Source organism: Camelus dromedarius, chromosome 11, assembly GCF_036321535.1.
Source record: "Camelus dromedarius isolate mCamDro1 chromosome 11, mCamDro1.pat, whole genome shotgun sequence".
NCBI classification, from domain to species: Eukaryota; Metazoa; Chordata; class Mammalia; order Artiodactyla; family Camelidae; genus Camelus; species Camelus dromedarius.
The window spans coordinates 61385067-61399570 of record NC_087446.1 but is presented as its reverse complement, the minus strand read 5'-3'; the positions used below and the strand labels follow the sequence as shown (position 1 = coordinate 61399570).

General features: G+C 41.6%; 1 pseudogene; it reads left to right on the top strand.

Moving 5' to 3' along the window:
• The first annotated feature begins 970 nt into the window (after positions 1 to 970).
• Positions 971 to 2552, top strand: LOC105100351 (myosin phosphatase Rho-interacting protein-like; annotated as a pseudogene).
• The last annotated feature ends 11952 nt before the right edge of the window (positions 2553 to 14504 follow it).

The following is a 14504-nucleotide window of genomic DNA, read 5'->3' as shown; positions in this document are numbered from 1 at the left end:
TCAGTGACCTTTCATTGAATTTATTTGGTGTAATGGACTGAATGCTTATGTCTCCCTCAAAATGTATACGTTGAAATTCTAACTCCCCAGATGATGGTATTATGAGGTGGGGCCCTTGGGAGATGGTTAGGTCACAAAGGTGGATCTCTCATGCTTGAGATCAGTGCTGTGACAGAAGAACCCCAGAGAACCTCTGACCTCTTCCTCCATGTGAGGACACAGTGAGAGGGCAGCCCTCTACGATCCAGGAAGTAGACTCTCACCAGACACCAAATCTGCCGGCTCCTTGCTCTTGGACTTCCCAGCCTCCAGAACTGTGAAAAATAAATGTCTGTTGCATAAACCACCCAGTAAAAGGCGTTTTTGTTATAGCAGCCCCAACAGACTCAGATAGTTTGTGATTAAGGTGAAAAAAGGAGAGGAAGCCGTGAGACAGGGAGGCACAGAAAAGCTTTATCTTTGAGTGTCCTACAGGGTGGAGTCATTCTCCTTCCCCCCAAACTCATTCTTAGAATATTTTAATTTGGCTTTTCAACATAAAAATATACTTTTTCAGAGCCTTAAAAAAGCTGTAGCCAATTCAGAGCTTTTTCTTTAGTATTGACCAAATGAGCGAAAAACACAGAAAACTATCCTCTAATGTTGAAAACAGCAGTGCAGAATCCTGGGGCTGATCGTGAGGATGAGGGTGGGGGACAGAGCAGGGAAGCCGGACCGTGACTGCGGACCACAGATGAACTTGCCCTCTCCAACCTTCCAGGAGAATGTGTGAGTCAAGAACAAAGCCTGGCTCCACTCCCCTTTGCTGTGAGGGTGGCGCGGGGTACTGGTGAGGCGAGCAGCAGCACCCAGAGGCCGCAGCGGGGCGGGTGCGCGAGGCCGTGTCCATGGGCCCCGGCCTGCGTGCCAGCTGGAGGCAGGGGCCAGGGATGCAGCGGCGCCCGGCCTGAGCCTGAGCCAGAGCCAGGCCATGTTGGTGGCCAAGGAGAACCCGTGCAGGAAATTCCAGGCCAGCTTCTTAAACAAGAGCCAAGTATCATCAGAACTGCTTCAAGCCCCGCGAGTCACATCTGCTCACCAACCAGGACCTGATCAGGCAAGACCCATCTATGGCGGCTGGCGGGTCCGATCCCAGAAATGGCAGCGCCGGTCCTGCATCCTCTAGGAGCAGGGCCTCCTGCGCTATGCCCTGGATGAGATGCCCACGACCCTCCCTCAGGGCACCGTCAACATGAACCAGCGCATGGATGTGGTGCACCGGGAGGGCTGAACGGGCCGGAAGTTCTCCCTGTGCATTCTGACCCCCGAGAAGGAGCAGGTCATCCCAGCCAAGGAGATCATCGGCAGGTGGTTGGAGATGCTCACGGTCTGTCCCAGGACCAACAAACGGAGCCAGAAGCAGAGGAAGGTGGAGCCTCCTACCCGACAGGAGCCACGGCCAGCCAAGACGGTTGTCACCAGCGGCAGCAGCTTCCCCAGTGCTGAGAAAGTCCCCACCACCAGGTCTACACTCTGGCAGGAAGCAATGAGGGCCAAGGACCAGCCAGATGGCAGCGACCTGAGTCCAGCTGAGAGTCCTAGCCAGAGCCAGCCCCCTGCTGCCGGCACCACGAGGGAGCCCGGGCTGGAGAGCAGAGACGAGGAGAGCGCCCCAGGTGGCGACCACACGGGCTGGTCGTAAAGTCCAGCGCAGGGCGAATACTTCTCCCTGGAGAAGACCAAGCAGGATGTGAAGGCCGAGGAGCAGCAGCTGCCCCCGCAGCTCTCCCCTCCCAACCCCAGCACCCCCAACATCAGGATGTCCAAGGTCACTGAGAAGTTTGAGGCCCTGGACATCAATCGAGAAGGCATAGTACAGGGAGACTAATTCATCGGCTGGGTCCTCACCATCCAGAAACACTTGCCAGGGCCTCCACAAGAAGAGGGCACCCCCCGCCCCAGGAAGCTGGACCTCCCCAGGGATGCTCCTCTGTCGGACGCCGAGGCTTCCCCCATCTCCCCACCGAAGAGCCAAGTCCCTGGACAGGAGGTCCACAGAGTCCTCCCTGATGAGCAACCCGCTGAATTTCAAGAAAGGCTGGCTGACCAAACAGTATGAGGATGGCCAGTGGAAGAAACAGGTTTGTGCTTGCTGATCGCAGCCCAAGACACTACAGGGATTCTGTGCTGAGGAGGCGGCTGGCCTGGACTGGGAGATCGACTTGTCCATATGTTAGGACAACACTGAGTACCGGTGCAGAGGAACCAGGGCTTTCAGATCCACACCTTCACCCTCTCCGCTATGACGTCTGGAATCTGGCGGAACTGGATCCAGACCATCATGAAACATGTCCGCCCGACCTCTGCACTGGAGGTGACCAGCTCGTTGCCATTGGAGGAACACCGGAGCAATGCACACCTTGGAGACTCGAGGCTGCCCTTCGAGCAAGAGGCAGACCCCACAGCAGAAGAGGAGCTGGGCTCAGGAGCGGAGGCGGGAGGGGCGCTCCAAGGCCAGGCGGGTCACGTGGCGTGAGGACAAGCCACCAGTCCTGGCACTGAAAGCTTGCTAGGCTGCAGGGGTAGGAGGGAGCTGGCCGGCGGCCGTGGCTCATGGCCTGGACTTAACCACCTTTGGGCTTCGGAGAAGGACAGCATTTTGTATTTATTCCACTAGCGGGCAGCTTAGAACCACACCCCAGATAATCATGGTAAACACGTCACAACCTGAAAAATGTTGAAAGCAGCCATTCCTATTTTTGTTCATTTTTTATTAAATCTTGCACACACACAAAAAAACAAAGCCTGTAATATTAATAACTGGACATCAGTGTGTGGAGAGAGGAATGATGGATGCAGTGATAACGGTTATTTCAATTAGCACAGGAAGCAATAAAAACAAATTGGAAATAAAAAAAAAGACAAATCGACATGAAATTAATAGACACAGCCCCTCCCATTCGTACACTTCAATAGCTTAACCTTACCAACTTCTGAGACGATTCATTGTTCTCAGAGTCATTCATATACTTTGCTTTAGAAATAGAATACATGGGTATGCAGCTTAACCCAGATCTTTAGTAAAACAACTTATACATCTATTTTTATAATAAACATATTTGTTTCTGTCTAGAGTGCCTATTTAAGGACCAAGTAGGTTTAAGGTTCTTAACACCTACATGTGTAAGACCCATTCTGATGACTGCAATGACACCTCAGAAAAAGCCAGTTGCCCCTAATATGGTCGATGGTTATGGAAAACCTGGAAACTGATTAGGTGCAGTTATGGAAGCCTGAAGAATTTTCCCCAGAGAAGCCATATATCTAGATAATTCACAAAACACTTGAATTTCATAAGAAATTACTACTGGAGAGTTTTGATAGCAAACACTCTATTTGTGGGTCAGAAATTAAGATGGGAAACAACAAAATCTGTTTCTACTGCAAGATCTGACAGTATACTATACAAACTGTAGAAAATCTCAAGGCTGAGATTTAAATTTCTTAGCTGTGTTCTAAAAAGTATTGAGTCCCAGTCTCATGCTGCTGGGAAAAGGTGGACAAAATGTGAACCTTAGAACAGGGGTATTGCACATCATAGAGAATAAATTTTATACTGTAATTATAAATGATAATCTATAAATTAATCTGATTCAATAACGTTTTAAGAACATTTCTCTTTATTATGTATTATATAATACACCATTTTAACACAGGAAAACTTTTTTTAAGGTTGGTCACTCATCAAATACTAAAGGCTTTTTAAAAACCTGTCTTTTTGGTACACAGTCACTTTTTTTTAAAATCTCGAGATAACATATCCATTGGTCAACATCTATCAAATATCTACAATTTTACATTGTTTAAATAAACCAGTACTAATAATCTGATGAATACAACTGCAAGCTCAATAGACAAATGAATCCAACAGCAAACATAATAAGAATAATTTTAGAATATAGAAAAAGAAATTGCCCTCCAAGGAGGGCAGACAAAATTAGAATGTTGAGGCAGCTAAACCGAGTAATTACAGAAAGTCAAAGGTCAAAATATGTTGCATATTGCATTAATATTTATAATATATTCTTGATTATTATAGTTTTTAAAAAACTGAATTATATAGCTGAGCCCATGGATTACATTTTAAAGTAAGGAAGAAGCTGGTAAAAATCAAATTTTCAGTATTTCCTCTGCTTAGGGATTTATTCATAAAATTGTGAATATCATCATTAACTCAGCATCAACAATATAATTCATTTGTATTTTACATATTTTGTCATGGAGTGGATTCCTAGTAAATTTCTCAGTGACAATGAATTCCAAAGTATCAGATGTGTTAGACGTATATTTCCTTATATACTATAGAACTTATTTGCAAACGTAAGAAAATTTTACCATGAATTGTGTAAAATAATGGCTAACTCACTGTTTTACAAATCAAATTATTCATATTATGAAAAAATAGAAATTAAATCCCCAATAATAAAAACATGTGTACTGGGGGTTCATGGTTACATACAGTTTAAGAATCTCTTTTACCCATAAATGAACAGTTCACCTTTCACTTGATGTGTTTTGATTTGGGATAGCAGCAAAGGGCTTCACCTAAAAAGTTCAAGGGTGGGCATCTGATTTATTTTCTCCATATTAAGAAGTTTCAAAGTTTTTCTTTTGCCGCATAAGCCCAAGAAGGAACCCCATTACATAGCTACAGAAAGGAAGACAGGATGTGTGAGAGAGGGCAGAGTAGGAGGGAGACCTAAGTCAGGCTGCTTTCATAGGCAAAACATTCCTTCATAGAAAACAAACACGGTAACATTACGGTCCTTTGTCACACTTATCTAGCACGCCATTTTCAAGATTATATCTTACGTGCAGAGGGTTAGATATATAGTAAGTTATCTGGTATCAACTGTCAATACAGCAAACGACAGACAAGGCATTGGACTGAGATACAAAACTAACAGGTGGATAAGTAGGTAAGTACGCGGCAGATAAGGGAGGTTTTTTTTGTAGTTTATACAGGGACGTGAAAATTGGTTTGCCTGTATCACTAACACTACATGTTTTTATACACTGTATGACTACACGCAGTCATAAACAGTTCGTTTTCTATTATGTTTCAATGCTTTACACTCACATGAAACAGTTTTTTTCTTCCCCCCAAACTAGCTTGCTCTTGGCATAATCATTAACCAAAGCTATCTAACACAAACACATAGCATAATGCAGTCCACATAAGGAAACATTAAAGCCAGAAAGATTATTTGTAATTAATTGTAAAAGATTTTAAAGTTTTCCATTCATAAAATTTATCATAAATCTTAGAACATTAAATAATTGCACCTTAAGAGATTGACTTTAAAAATAAAATTACAAACTGTTATGTATTAAACAAATGAACTATAAGAATATTATTTAGTGAATATAGCCAATATTTTGTAATAAGTGGAGTATAACCTTAAAAATTATGAATCACCATGTTGTACACCTATAACATATAATATTGTACATCAACTATACTTCAATAAAAATCCAATAAAAAGAGTATGGAATGTATCATTCACAGAATTTAAGAATAGGACGATGGAACATAATGATAGCAGAAAGCAGTATATAAAACCCAGTAAGTAATATTCTGTCTGTACGTGGCATTGACTAAATCCTAGCTATGGAACCTGTGACCATTTGGTTTAGGATTCTGTATTTGGAAAAGAATGTAGGTGTTACACAGTTGTTTTAGTTGTTTTAGAAAGGTGCAGACAAAAAAGATTAAAGAAATCTAAGAGACTGACAAATAAATAAATAAATAAAATTGCAATTTTTGCTGTCATAGGTGAGAACAAAAAATATTCTGTCACTCAGGAACATACCATTTATTTCCCAAGTTTAAGAATAATCTAAGAATATTATTTTAATAATTTCCACACTTCATAGACTTAACTTTTTATTGTAACATTTTTGAGGGATTTGGTCTGTTGCAAATCTTATTTAAGAATTTGAAAACATACATAATTTGATAAATCAAATTCTTGATATATTTTTCCATAAAGCCCCACTGACCTTTAGAAAAGATATGTTATTTTCTTTCTAACGTCTCATCTGATCTCAAAAAGAACATGAGTAAAAGACAAAAAGCCTTTGCACTCTGAATCTCAAGGTGACATTTAAGACTGACATCCAGCTAGCAGATCTCAAAATTTATTCTTGTCCCATGGGGATAAGCAAATCATTAATATAAGAAGGTATCAGGCCATTAAGTGCTTTAAATGTCAACAATAAAACTTTAAAATCAATGCAAACCCTGACAGGAAGTCAATAAGAAAACTGCAGGACAAAAGTGATGTACTTTGAACAGGTAAGTATCCTCACACTGTGAATGAACTAAACCTTAGAGATTGATTTATCAAGAAATCGAAACATCACGATGCTGAACCAGTCCAGGCTCGGTGATTATCACATTGCACTGGTTTCAGCACCGTTCACACATCTTTGCTCTTCTCAAATTGCGTGCTGCATAAGATAACTAGTTCTTAATAGAGCATCATTTTTTTTACTGAAACCAAGAACTAGACTCAAATTAATAGTAACACTAACCTTTGCACAATACATTATAGTTCACAGCATTCTTTATCAAACAGAATTCTACATGATCAAGCAACAAGGAGGTTCATAATTGAAAAAATTTATTTATATGCTTGCTTTTCTGCTACCATTAGGATAATGAACTCGAAATTATTGAATACAAATATGAAAAAGTCAGCATCACATGGTCCTAAAACTTACTCCTGGTGTGCAAAATCTCTAATTTAGGGAGAATCGTTCCAATTCCTGCTCAATATATTTTTGTCCATTTGATACCTTTTGTAGTCATAGCAATAGAATCAATAATAATCACAATAATAGCTAGCACTAAATAACTGTTATTATGAGACATGCATGGACTGATTTAATCTACTACTGCCACTGTGCACATTTTACAGATGAGTAAACTGAGGCAGATAGACACCAAAAAGTGACTACGATTTCAAATCTTGTAAATATCAGAACCAGGATTCTGACCCCAGAAACTGCTATATCACATATGTCATATATACACACTATTTTAATATATATGCTGTTATTCAAATGTGTGCAAGTGTTTGTGTGCTTAATTTGAAGAATCATGATAAAACTGTCATCCTGTGAATATCAAAAATGCAAAGTGAGAGGGAAATATAGTCTGCCAAGAAAACCACTGTTCTTTAAAGTGAAAAAAAGCTTTTGATGTCAGCGTTCATACATAAGTGACTAATGCATACATTGGTCTATTGGGCTTCACTTTATTGCTCTTTGCAGATACTTTTTTTTTTTTTTAAACAAATTGAAGGTTTGTGGCAACCTTGCTTTGAGCAAATCTATCAGCACCATTTTTCCAACAGCATTTTTTCTGACTTTCTGTCTCTAAGTCACATTTTGTTTATTCTTGCCATATTTCAAACTTTTTCATTCCTATTCTGCTTGTTAACGGTGATCGGTGATCAGTGCTCTTTGATGTTACTATTGGAAACAGAGTAGGACTTGCTGAAGGCTTAGATGATGGTTAGCATTTTTTAGCAATAAACTGTTTTTAAATTAAGGTATGTAGATTTTTTTACACATAATGCTATTTAATAGATTACAATATAGTGTAAACATAAATTTATATGTATTGGGAAACCAAAACATTTGTGTGACTCACATCATCGCAGTGATCTGGATCCGAACCTACAGTATCTCTGATATATGCCTGTATTCCAAATGTCAGTGATTGGAAAAGTAGTTCTGTGGGCTTTTATTTTTTCTTTCAATAAAAAACCCTACAGAGTGTGTGTTTGCACTGATTAAACAGGATCAGATGACTGAAAAACACACAAAACTGCTCCAGGTGTACTTACATAAACCTTTGTTTAAAGGATACGGTACAACAGGAGAAAGCACAAAGCAATCATCCAAGGCTTCCAGCCCCCAGGATCCTTTCTCAGTCACACAGAATGTCCTCTCTTTTCAGGTTATAAATCAACAAGTAATGCACAAAGTGTCTTGATTTCAAGGAAGCTCAGGGAAAAGTTTACTAGGGGGAGAGCTAGGTCTAAAATACTCTGCTACTCAAGATAAAAGAGCCAGGCTGTGTGACCAGTTAAAACAGGTGCAGTTCATACAACTCAATAACAAAAACAAAAGCAAAAGACAACCCAATCAAAAAATCAGCTGAAGACCTAAACAGATTATTTCTCCAGTGAAGACATAAGACATACCAATGGCCAATAGGCACATGAAAAAATGCTCACTAATTATCAGAGAATGCAAATCAAAACTACAATTAGATATCACTTCACACAGTCAGAATGGCCATCATTAAAAAGTCCAAACGATAAATGCTGGAGAGGCTGAGGAGAAGAGAACCCTTCTACACTGTTGGTGGGAATGCAATTGTTGCAGCCATTGTGGAAAACAGTATAGAAATTCCTTTAAAAACTAAAAATAGAGTTACCATTTGATCCTGCAATCCCACTCCTGGGCCATCCAGAGAAGACTCCAGTTCGAAAAGATACATGCACCTCAGTGTTCACACCAGCACTATTTACAATAGCCAAGACATGGAAGCAACCTAAATGCCCAATGACAGATGATTGGATAAAGACGTGGGGAAAAAAAAAAATATATATGGAATACTACTCAGCCATGAAAAATAATGAAATAATGCCATTTGCAGAGCATGGATGGTCCTAGAGATTTATCATACTAAGTGAAGTAAGTCAGATAGAGAAAGAAAAATACCATATGATATCACTTACATGTGAGATCTAAAAAAATGACACATATGAACTTACTTACAAAACAGAAAGAGACTCACAGATATAGAACACAAATTTATGGTAACCAAAGGGGAAAGGGGGGTTAGGAATAAATTTGGGATTAGCATATACAAACTACTATACATAAAATAGATAAACAACAAGAAACTGTCATATCTGCTGTTACTTATATAATATGATTTCTACCTTTTATATCATATCTTTCAATGAACTTGTCATATCCTAAAGGAAGCTGAAGGTATTAACATCAAGACTCATACTGATGAAGACAGCTGTGATAGAAGCAGCAAATTGTCTTTATGCTATAAAATTTCCGTATCCCCATCTATATCAAACCTGAATGTGAAACAGCAGGACATCAAATTACTTTTGCCTTCCTATAGCCACACATGTGCAGTTCATGAAAAAGTTTGAATACAACAGTGCTACAGGGAGCGTGCAGGAATGCGACTTCTAAAATAGTGCTTACAGTCAGTGAGCTAGATCTTTGACTATCATCTGTTCACTCTGGTATCTTCTTGGTAAGCGATTTTCTGTTCTTCCCTCTGGAGGAAACTGACTTTTGGCGGTTGCTCCAGCTGTTAAGAGTGTGTGCATTTCAATTCAAATGTAAACTGTTTCAAAGGCCTTATATGTGCTTTTTAATAGAAATTTGACAACGCTTATTAAGAGAGACGTAGACCACCAATTACTTATCTTTCAGCCAGGATTATCAAGTTTAGCATGTTGTACAACAAATGCATTTAATGTTACACTGGTTCACTCACATAAATCCTTGACTTCTGATAAGATAATGACAGTCCTGTAGAGGACATTGCTGTTCATCAGCAGGAGACGGTAGTCTAATTTGTTGACAACTGATAGCATGAACATAGTAGGTATTCATGTTATTAAAGGAAATCAAGGTTCTGTGTGATCTCCAGGCTAATTATGCACAATTTCACAGTGATAATGAAAGATCATTCCCTTATTTAGGAAATGCTCTCTTCACCCAATGAAAATATTTAGTAAAATAACATATAAATGATAACAAAGGTAAAGAGGAAAATTGCTTACAGTAGATACTAAAAAGGAGATCCATGGCTTCACTGGGATGTAGGTGTGTTGGTTCAAAACCTCAGGTGTTTCCCAGGAGAAATCTGAAACTGGCCCCTGTCCATGAAAGGTAAGGAGGCACCAAAAGTAGAGGCAGACCACTCTAGACTGGAGGCAGCAGCTGTAATAAGCAAGGGAACTTGCATAGGAGGATTGCCTTGGGTGACCACAGGATCAGAAGTTCTCTGCACCCAACGCCAGAATCCTGAAGTTTGTATAGAGGCCCCTGCTGGGTTCAGTCACTGTCCAGATGGTCTCAACACATTACTCTCTCAAGGCTGGGTCCTTGAGAATGACTCCCACTGTGGGAACAGTGGGCAGAAGTCACACTCCAAGGACAGGAGAGGGCATGAGGTGCCTCGGATGGCCTGGGTCCAGCCTGAGGGTTGGCTGGCAGTCACATCCTCCTAAAAATCTCCTCCCACAGGCATTTCAATCAGTTGGTTATGCACATTTGCTCCTTGCATGGAGTGCAAGGACTCTCCTAATTTTATTTGTCCACAGTTTTATTAGAACCAGCTTGAACAGCACATTTCTTTCTAGGATAAAAGCCAGTACAAATGCTGGGAGCTAGTGTCCTTCCTTGATCACCCACATAACTCAAGGACCTATATAATAGAAAACAGATGCTTAAGAAGCTTCCATTCTGAGGCACAGAAGAGCGAGCTTGTCTGTACACATCTGCTACACCTGCCTTTGCTCCTTGCAGCTCCACAGCCCTGCTGCAGAAAACTGGTCCTCTGCCATCTCTCCAGTGATGCTGTTCGCACCACAGTTAAGTCATACTGTCCTCAGCTTCGTTCAAACAGGCTCTACCCTGGAGGCTACTTCAAAAACACAAGCCGTTTCCTTTTATGCTGCGCTCAGCCCAGGCTGGCCTCTGCCGTAGCCCCTGGGAGTTTGTTTGGAGGTTCTAGCAGGGGAGTGCAGACGGAAGAACCGGTCTCCTCTATCAGGGAAGGTCGTCCTGTTTGACCGAGTGCGCAGCATGGGGAGGGATGCACACGGAGCAGTGAGGGAGGACGGAGACACTCGTTCAGCCAGCCAGATCAGCCAAATCAACCCTGGTGATCGATGGGGTGACAGACGTCGCAGCCAGGTTGCCCTCACATCCTACCCTTCATCCTTTTCAGTGCTCACTCCCAACAGTCATTTTCCTCTAAAGTCTCACTGTCCAAGAGATTCACTAGATATCTAGAAGCTGAGTCTAATAAAACCTTCAACCACTGTTCCTCTTACTCAGGAATACCCCCACAACCAGCCTTTCTGTTCAACCTCTGAAACACAAAGCGCTCATTCTGCCCCTCTTTCTGCCTTTCAATAAGTTGTTCACGGGGAACTTAACCCTTCTTGATAGGAAGGAAGGTCCAGACCTCAGAGTACGGAAAGTCCAGTTCACCCGAGAAGGCCAGTTTACCCTTCTGGGGAGTGGTCCTTTTCTTTCTTCACATGCCTGTCACTTTCCTCAAATACTCAGGCAATAAATTTACACAAAATAATACTCTTATAGTGTGATAAGAGAAGGTCAGTGAAGGTCCAAATAGTAGAATGTAGAAGAACACACAGAAAATTATCCAGGCAATGGACATGAGGGCTACACTTCGTAAGCAGTGGGCGTTCATCCACGAAGACGGGCGTGCGGGACAGAAGTCATGATCTCTCACAAAGACTGGCTGCTTCCCAGGTGAGCAGGAGCCAGACTCCTCAATTTGGTCTTGATTATCAGGAACCAAAACTGGGCAAGGGAGTCGATGAGGCAGGTTTTTTACAGCAGGTTGGAGGAAAGACGAAATGAAGACCTCATCCTGCGTGGGTCAGAGAGTCAACAACACAGATGGACCCATGTACTGAATGTGGTGGGATAGTCAGAAAGCAAAATCTAGCTCTGAGCTGTAAGTTCTGCAGCAGAACCACACAAGGCAGCAAGGGTTTAGGAAGTACAGCAGGGAGTTAACAGAGGGAAAAGCAAGTTGGAAGTTGGAATAGGAGTGCTTTATTGAATACCTTGGACTGTAAAGTAGTTGTGAATAGAGCTGAGAGAGCAAAGCAAGACTGATGTCCCAGGGATGTTGGAAAATCAGTACAGAGCTAATTCCGAGAGAGAAAGCAGAGACCAAGTTACTGGAAGTCTGAGATAAGCTGAAAATGTTTCTATTAGGCTAAAGTAAAAGAGCTATTTTTAAAATATTACTTACAGTAATACTAAGAAGAGGTAAATCTGGTCATTTATACACCACCCAGTGACTCTGACAAATTATTCCTGTTTTAAGGTAGCTATTTCCAAACAAGAAGAGTTCCTTTTAAGAGGGAGAAATTTTGGAGTACTAGTTTCCAAAACTATACCGTCACTCTTTATTTCTAAATTGGAAAGAGTTTTTTAAAGATCAATGTCTCAGATACATCAGCTTGCAAAATTTCTAAACAGCACATTTACCACAAGACCGAACATGAAAGCATCTGTAATTACCTGCGATGGTGTGGCGACAGAGAAGGAACACACCCAGACCTGCAGATCCAGGAGCGTTTATTTGAACCGTCTTTTCACCCAGGAGTAATACTGACTTGTAACAGTGGTTTACCATTTTCAAAATGTTTCTCAATTTTAATGTCATTTTAATGGAACTCTTTCTTCTTTTAAATATGTGCCAAGCTTGAAATTGCAAAGCCAAACTACCAAAGAGAGAGAGAGAGAGAAAAAGCTACAGGATCCAAACTGCCAAAAAAAAGCTATCTTTGCCATCTTGCACTTTTGTGACTGAGAAAGAGAAGATAATGAGTAAAGATCAGCTGAGATGAAGTCATTAAGAAAGTGATAATTAAAGGAAAGCATCTGAAATACATCTGGCAGTTCATTAAATACAGTATTCTGGTTTAAGTGAAGGCATACACATGATGCTCCAGAGTGCTGCTTGAGATGTGGCTGCTGGAACTGAGGAACTGAATCTTCATTGAATTAAATTTAAATTTAAATAACTTCATTGGACAACATAGCTCTAGAGAAAGTAAAAGCTGGTATCTAAACAAAGAGAGGAAACGTCGTTTTCTTCATCCAGCACTTCATTTATGACTTGAGGGAAAAAATTTTAAAAGCATCTTACAGTGTGCTCAAAACTCTCAAAAAACTTATATTAGTAGAAAGAGTGGTTTAAGTCAAACATACATGTCAAAAAGTGAGCATTCTGCTATGTACTTAGATATATGGGATTACAGGACTATTTTATAGGAAAATTGTCAGTCTAACACTAAAAGAGAGCATAAAAATTTGGAAGATATGAGACATTAATATTAATACAATTCCGAGTTCCAGTCAAGATGGTGGAGTGGTAGGCCCACGAGCTTGCCTCTCCTCGCGACCACAACAAACCACAGCTGAATACCAAACAACCATCGAAGAAAGACTGGAACCTAGCAAAAAAGATCTGCAACTGGAAACATAAAGAGGGAACCACAGCAGGACGGTAGGAGGGGCGTGTTTGCGATGTAATTGGGTGGGCGACCCACAAGCTGAAGATTTGTTAAGTCTCAGAGGCCCTCCCACAGGAGTGAGAGCTCAAAGCCCCACACCAGGCTCCCCAGCTCGGGTCCCGGCGTTGGGAAGAGAAGGAGACCCCAGGACATCTGCTTTTGAAGGCCAGTGTGGCTTAACTCCAGGATCGCCACAGGACTGGGGAAGCAGAGACTTCACTCTCTGGGGAAGCATACACAGAATCTCGCATGAGCCAGGTCCAAGGGCAGAGGCAGTGATCTCATAGGAACCTGGGCCAGACCTGCCTGCTGGTTTCGGAAGGTCTCCTGAGGAAGTAGGGGATGGCTGCGGCTCACCCAGGGGACATAAAAGCTGGTGGCAGACATTCCAGGAGTGTTCATCTACATGAGCTTTCCTGGAGGCTGACGTCTTGATTGGATCATTAGCCCCAAGACCTAGCCCCACCCAACAACCTCTAGGGAAGCCTCAGGCCAAACATCATGCAGGGAGGGAACACAGCCCCCCCATCAGCAGACTTCCTGAGCCACAAAGGCCTCTACACACAGCCCTACCCACTGGAGGTCCAGGACCAAGCTTCACCCAGCAATAGGCAGGCACCGGCTCCTCCTGCCAGGAAACTTGCATAAGCCTCTGGTCCATCCTCATCCACCAGAGGCAGATACCAGAAATAAGGAAACAATAATCCCAAAGCCTATGGAAGGAATCCACAAACATATAGAAAGATAGGCGATATGAGGTGGCAAAGGAGTATCTCCCAGGCCAAGGCACAAGATAAAATCCCAGAAGAAATAAGTGATGAAAAGATAGGAAATTTATCTGAGAGTTTAAATGGTGAAGATGTTCAGAGAACTCAAGAGAAGTATAGATGCACAGAGTGAAGTCTTTAGCAACGAGCTGGAAAATATAAAGAATACCCAAACAGGGTTAAAGAATAAAATCACTGAAATGAACAATACACTAGAAGGAACCAAGAACGAACTAAATGAGGCAGAAGAACGGATCAGTGAGCTAGAAGACAGATGAGTGGAAATCACTACTTCAGAAGAGAAAAAAGAAAAAAGAATAAAAAGGAATGAGGATAGTGTAAGAGAACTCTGGGACAACAT